Below are 7,160 nucleotides of genomic sequence, written 5' to 3' on the forward strand. Positions count from 1 at the left end.
TCAACAAAATCAGTTACCTAAAGGCAGATTTAACATTAAACAAAAATTTGTTGAATGTTTTTGGGTAACTTAAACATTCGACAAAAATTTGTCGAATATTTAATTTTTTTTCCTATGTGAGAAGATATCAAGCAATAATGCTTATTTTATTTGACACAGGTTCTCATCCTGTCACCCAGGCTGGAGTGCAGTGGTACAATCTCAGCTCACAGCAGCCTCTTCCTATAGGGGCTCAGGTGATCCTCCCAACTCAGCCTCAAGTATAATAGCTGGAAGTATAGGCATGTGCCAACATATCCAGCTATTTTTTTTTTCTTTCCTTTCTTTTTTTTTTTTAGACATGAAGTCTCGCCACATTGCCCAGGCTGGTCTCAAACTCCTGAGTCAAGGTATCTGCCCGCCTCAACTTCCCAAAGTGCTGGGATTAGGGGAGGGAGCCACTGTGCCAGGCCATCAATAATGTTTAATTTTAAAATAATTGCTAAACAAATCTAAACAGGATCTGTGCTTATAAACTTGGCCAGCTATAAAAAGACTGGAATTCTTTCACAAAAGAAAAACACTTTAAAATATATTTATTTACTTATTAGAGAGGGGGTCTCACTATGTTGCCCAGGCTGGACTCGAAGTTCTAGGCTCAAGTGATCCTCCCCATCTCAATCTCTCAAGTAGCTGGGACGACAGGCACGTGCCACAGTACTCAGTTGAAAAACACTTTTAGGTGAAAAAATGGTAAAATAAATTATTTTTTGACAATGAAAATATTGTTAGAAAATTCTGAGGAAAGGATTTAAAAAGATACTTCACAAGAAGAGAAAGCTCTTCAATTGAGCCCTCAAATAATTGTCCATAAAATATGAAGACTTTTCTAACAATAGCAAAGACCAATCAATAATCTCGAAAAATCACAAGTACTTTAGCTTCAGATGAGTCATTTGATATAATATACACTGCGCAATTAATACTTTGGTTATATTTTGTCTCAAAGGACTTCAAATTTATAAAGAAATGTCAATTCATAGCCTAAAAGAAACTAACACACGGCATGGATATTTTTAAATCTTTCATAACTGTCAAAGAAGAATTCCAGCCAGACAAGAAAAAAATTAGTCTCTTTCACCACAAATGGTAGTTCCATTATGCTGAATCAAAAATTTGGATGTATTAGAATTTTCAAATAAGAGACTAACATTTTCCTTATTGCTTATCCCATTAGGTGATATATTTTGAAAATAGTCGTGCTTAGTTTTCTGCAGCCAACTCTGTGAAAAGCATCATAGATTAACATTGTTCATTGTATTCATTCAAATGCTATGAATCATCTTCAGTTTAAGGAACAGTTGAAAGAAATAAAAGATGACAGATTTAATGATCTTGTGGTCTTTGTCAATGCTCTTTGAGTCACAGAAGAGCTTTACAAAGGGTTACTGTATTTTTAACTCCAATTCAAGATTTTCTTTAAACAAAGGGAATGCTTGGCAAATTATCCCATAATCAAAGACAAAAAATGGCAGCATGATTTATGTTTTCTCATCAAAATTACACTGCATATCTGGCCGGGTGCAGTGGCTCATGCCAATAATTCCAACATTTTGGGAGGCTGAGGGAGGCAGATGGCTGGAGCTCAGGAGTTTGAGACCAGCCGGGACAACATAGTGAAACCCTGTTTCTACCAAAAATACAAAAAATTAGCTAGGTGTGGTGGCACATGCCTGTAATCCCAGCTCCTCAGGAGGCTGAGATGGGAGGATCACTTGAGCCTGGGAGGTGGAGAGTTCAATGAGCCCAGATCGTTCCACTGCACTGCCGCCTGGGTGACAGAGCAAGACCCCATCTCAAAAAAAAAGAAAAAAGAAAAAATTACACTGCACATGGATGAACTAAACTTGAAACTCCAAGGTAAGGAAAAGTTTATTTGTTACATAGCTAGACATTTAATGAATGTTGGAACTGAAACTTTTCTTTTTTTTTTTTTTCTGAGACAGAGTTTCGCTCTTGTTGCCCAGGCTGGAGTACAATGGCTCCATCTCAGCTCACCGCAACCTCCGCCTCCCAGGTTCAAGCGATTCTCCTGCCTCAGCCTACCAAGTAGCTGGGATTCCAGGCATGTGCTACCATGCCCGGCTAATTTTGTATTTTTAGTAGAGACGGGGTTTCTCCATGTTGGTCAGGCTGGTCTCAAACTCCCGACCTCAGGTAATCTGCTCGCCTTGGCCTCCCAAAGTGCTGGGATTATAGGAGTGAGCCACCACACCCGGCGAAACTGAAACTTAAAATACAAATCAATAACAATGATTTTATACTTTTTTCTAAATGAAATTAATAGGCAAGTTATTTTCATTTAATTAAAACATGTTATGTAAGTTAAGCTGCAAAGACAGAAAAAAATGTGAAGGACATGATTATCATTGATAAATTTTGAGTTATTTTTCAATTATGTAGTATGCTTCAGATTTGACTCAAGAGTTGGTTAATTTACTTAACTTGGACAGATACAGTTTTGAAACTGATAAACTTTTGCTCCAAAGTCAAATCCTTCTAGAAAGGATGAACAAGTTTTGTCAATATGGATGCAAATATTAAGGAAAAATTGTTTTTGGTACTTTTTTTGGCTAGTGGAAAGTATTTAAGTATATCTGGAACCTCTTAGTGATGAATCTACTTTTTCAACCATAAATGTAATGAAATGTAATACAGATGAAGTATTTCCAATAAAAATTTTGCATTGAATCAAGATGTACTATAAGTAAAAACTAAACACTAAATTTCCAAGACTTAACATGAAAAAAGTACACAAAACGTCTCATTAATCAATATTTATATTAAGTACATGTTGCAATGGTAATATTCTGAATGTGTTAGGTTAATTTCACTTATTCTTTTAATATGGACACTAATTTTTTTTTTTTTTTTTTTTTTTTTTGAGACAGAGTCTCACTCTGTTGCCCAGGCTGGACTGCAGTGGCGTGATCTCGGCTCACTGCAACCTCTGCCTCCTGGGTTCAAGAAATTCTTCTGCCTCAGCCTCCTGAGTAACTGGGATTACAGGCACCTGCCACCATGCTCGGCTAATTTTTGTATTTTTAGTAGAGACAGGGTTTCACCATTTGGCCAGGCCGGTCTCGAACTCCTGACCTCAGGTGATTTGCCCACCTCAGCCTCCCAAAGTGCTGGGATTACAGGCATGAGCCACCGCACCCGGCCAGATACTACAATGTTTAAAACACACATGTAACTCACATTCTATTCGTATTGGATAGCTCTGATAGAGAATATAACTGCCATGATAATAACACAACGGTGCAGGACCTTGGCCTTGTTCATTGTTATATTTTCAGAGCCAAAAACTAGTACCTGGTACATTCTAGGTGCTCAGAAAATAACAACTAAATAAATGAATCTACTTGTACTTCAGTAGTATAAGGAAGAGTCAGTCGCAGGAAATAGAAACCACTCCAATTATTTTAAGCAGAAAGGGATTTCAAATAGGAAATTAAGAATTTACAAACAGGTGGGCATGGTGGCTTATGCCTGTAATCCCAGCACTTTGGGAGGCCAAGGCCAGCGGATCACTTGAGGCCAGGAGTTCCAGACCACGCTAGTCAACATGGAAACCCCATCTCTACTAAAAATACAAAAAATTTAGCAGGGCGTGGTGCGGACACCTGTAGTCCCAACTACTCAGGAGGCTGAGGCAGGAGAATCTCTTGAATCGAGGAGGCAGACATTGCAGTGACCTGAGATTGCGCCACTGCACTGCAGCCTGGGTGGCAGAGTGAGACTCCATTTCCAAAAAAAAAAAAGAATTTACAAATATCACTGGAAGGGCTGGAGCAGCGGGCTCTAGACCGGGCCCCAGGACCAGCCTACCAGGGACGCTGCAACCACTAGGAAGGCAGGACTGCTGAAGCTGCTGGCTTCAGGAACACACCTCTTCAGCTGTTAAAACTCTGAGTATTAGATTTAGAGCCACACCACACCTGAGAGATCCAATCCAACAAAAAACAGATGAGCCTCATCCTGCCTCTCATACCCAAGAAGCTGGTACCCAGACAATGAAACATGTTCCAGTAAAACCAGCAATGATATACTATTCATGGCACCATGTACGTGCCTTCCAATTCTCATGCAAGTGTATCTGATTTATAAAACTAAAATCACACCCAAAAGTGACTACAAAGAAGCCTCTCCTACCTTCACATTTCCCTCACTGGATAAACTCTTTCATATTAAACATCCCTTCCTCCAGGAAGCCTTCCCTGACTTCCCCAAGACTATGTTAAGTTGGCATTCCATGTGCTTTATCTACATTCTTTATCAAATTTATTTATTCTAATGACAGGCTATTAGCTGCATGAGATGGGGCTGCGTCTGCTTATTCCCCATCGTATCCTGCCTACCTAGTGGTAGATGATAAATTCACATGTGTTGCATGAATTAATGAACATGAGCACAAATATTTTTTTTTTTTTTTTTTTTTGAGACAGAGTCTTGCTCTGTTGCCCAGGCTGGAGTGCAGTGGCATGATCTCGGCTCACTGCAACCTCCACCTCCGGAGTTCAAGGGATTCTCCTGCCTCTGCCTCCTAAGTAGCTGGGATTACAGGCATGGGCCACCATGCCCGGATAATTTTTGTATTTTTAGTAGAGACGGGGTTTCATCATTTTGGCCAGGCTGGTCTCGAACTGCTGACCTCAAGTGATCTGCCTGCCTTGGCCTCCCAAAGTGCTGGGATTACAGGCGTGAGCCGCCGCACCCAACCGCGAAGAGCTAAATTTTTTTTTTTTTTTTTTTTTTTTTTTTGAGAGTGGCACCGGCTTTATTGTTTTTGTGGGCACCTGGAAAGGTTGGGTCCTGGGGTGCAGGCGGGGAAAGGCCGGGAAGTTGTGTGACCAGGGCCTCAGGTGGTGTGCATCTGGGGTTCCTCCACTTGTGGGTGTCCATTGGTATCACCGGTGCAGCCATTGGTGGCAGCGGGTCCCGGTCCTTTCTTGTTTGACACAGGGCAGGTGGCAGCCACGGGTCCGACTCGCTTGAGGCCAGGCACCGGGAGTTCCATCGTGTGCTCCTGGACCACGTGGTTCTGTGGCGGGAGCCCCACACAGGCCCTGACGTTGTTCTCAATGCAGCTGCACTGGCGGAAAAGTGCATTGACCACCCGGCTGCCCGGGAGCACCAGCGGCGCCTTGAAGAGGAAGCTAAGCAGGGACAGCATGGGGTGGAAGGTCTGTGGCTCGATGTTGTCATCAGTGCAGAAGCTCACGCAGTGGCAGGGCTCGGTCAGCAGCGCCAGGTCCAGCATGACAGGGGCGGCCAGCAGCAAGTCCTCGCTTGTTGTGCAGCAACAGCGTGTTGGTTCCGCCCAGTATCAGCTCCAAGGTAGACTCATCCAGCGCACGCTTGGGGTCGCCCGCATACGGCATGTACTTGATGGCCACGCAGTGGTCAGGCTCCTAGCTGGGCGCGTAGAGCACTGGGTGTCTTTGCACCATGTCGTCCACCACGTTGCTCTTGGACACCTCCTCAGAGGGAACCGCGATGGTGCCGACAGGTTCTGCTGGTCTTTATTCCGCAGGTGGTTATAATTCACAGTCGACTTGGTCTTGAGGCCGGAGCCGATGAGGAAGTCCACGAGCACGGACTTGACTTTGGTCTGGCCTGACTTGAAGTCATCTTCGCCCACGTAGCCCGGCGCTGCCACGCGAGCTTAAGGGCTCCGGGCACCAGGGTTTTCTGTGGGGACCCACTGAGGAAGGCACAGCCCTCCAGGATGCTGGCCACGGCAAAGAGCGTGGAGGGCGACACCTCCAGACCAAACTCGATGGTGCGCAGCAGGTTCTCGGCCGTGTCGTTGAGACCTGGGACCACTTGACAGAAAGAAGCACTCTGTGTTCGCCGTTTCACAGCGCGATGACTTTGTCCAGCCCTGAGCTAGACCGGAAGTCTCGAATGTCTCTGCGCATCTGCCCCAGCCGCTGCACGCGCGTGCCCGGGATGAGGCGGTCCGGCGCGCGCGCTCCGGTTGGCCGCGATGAACTCTGGGATGTATACCGAAGGCCGGGGCTGCAGGGCTTCCACGTGCGGCCACGGTTGCTTCTGCAGTCCCCAGTGCGGACCTTCGCGAGCCGCATCGCCTTTGCCAGGTTCAGCGACGAGATGTCCCAGCCATCGAACACGAGGTCGTTGGGTGCCACCATGGGCAGCAGCCGCGGAAGGGCGCGAACACCTCCTGACCCTTGGCGTCCAGGCCCGGGCTCACGGTGCCCGCCTGAGACAGCGAACCGTAGTAGTTGGCCTCCTTGCGACCCCTGCGTGTGGGCCAGGACAGACGCAGTAGGTTGGCCAGCACCGCGGCGGTGAGCGTCGAGCCGTTGTTCCCACCTCAGCCGACAAGCATGACCCCTAGCCTGGGCACCAGCCGGCCAGGTGGTCCGGAAGGTGAAGCTCGTGGACTTGAGGTGCACCTTGAGGACGCCGCCCTCGCTGCTGACGCGCGTCGTCTGGTACTCGTACTGAGCCTCGATGGCCTCGGGGCCACAGACCACGTCCGGGCTCTGGACCAAGAGTTGGACGGCGGCGGCGGTCGGCGCGGAGTCGGCTCAGGCAGCGGCGGTGGACAGCGCGCTAAATTATTTACCTAAGATTATCTTTCAGTTTTAACAACCCTGTGAGTTAGACTGTATCCCCTTCATGTGATGCATGAGAAAACGGAGACTCAGAGTGTGACATGCCCAAGGACATCCAGGTGAAAGAGGACTTCGATCTTGGCCCTGTCTGATTCCAAAGCATATATGGTAACCACAGCACTATGTTGCCTGGGTTCAAGACCTGGACTTGACACTTGTCCTGGGACAAGTTGCTAATCTTTCTATGCCTTAGTTTTCTCATCTAAAAAAATGAAGAGAGGGTAATAATGGTGAATGAGTCAATGCCAGGGAGTTTCATAAGCTGTGAAACTGTTCAAGTACCACTGTTTGTATGACCCCAGTTCTCTTCCAGGTCCCTCACGTTGGCCTGCGTGACTTCTAAAGAAGACCTGAGACCAGCCTGGGCAACATAGACCCTGTCTTTACAAAAATAACAATTAGCTGGGCGTGGTGCCTGCAGTCCCAGTTAGGAGGCTGAGGTAGGAGGTTGAGGCTGCAATGCTGAGACTACAC

At 46.2% G+C, this 7,160-nt stretch overlaps 1 pseudogene across 1 annotated transcript; it reads right to left on the minus strand.

The window, feature by feature from the left end:
- Positions 1 to 4,811: 4,811 nt before the first annotated feature.
- Positions 4,812 to 6,594, minus strand: LOC105530970 (annotated as a pseudogene). Its single transcript, XR_001004720.1, has 2 exons — positions 6,465 to 6,594; positions 4,812 to 6,298 (listed from the first exon to the last, which is right to left on the minus strand). The product of XR_001004720.1 is annotated as an inositol-3-phosphate synthase 1-like (transcript).
- Positions 6,595 to 7,160: the final 566 nt, after the last annotated feature.

The sequence above is a fragment of the Mandrillus leucophaeus genome, unplaced genomic scaffold, assembly GCF_000951045.1.
Source record: "Mandrillus leucophaeus isolate KB7577 unplaced genomic scaffold, Mleu.le_1.0 Scaffold858, whole genome shotgun sequence".
Classification (NCBI taxonomy): domain Eukaryota; kingdom Metazoa; phylum Chordata; class Mammalia; order Primates; family Cercopithecidae; genus Mandrillus; species Mandrillus leucophaeus.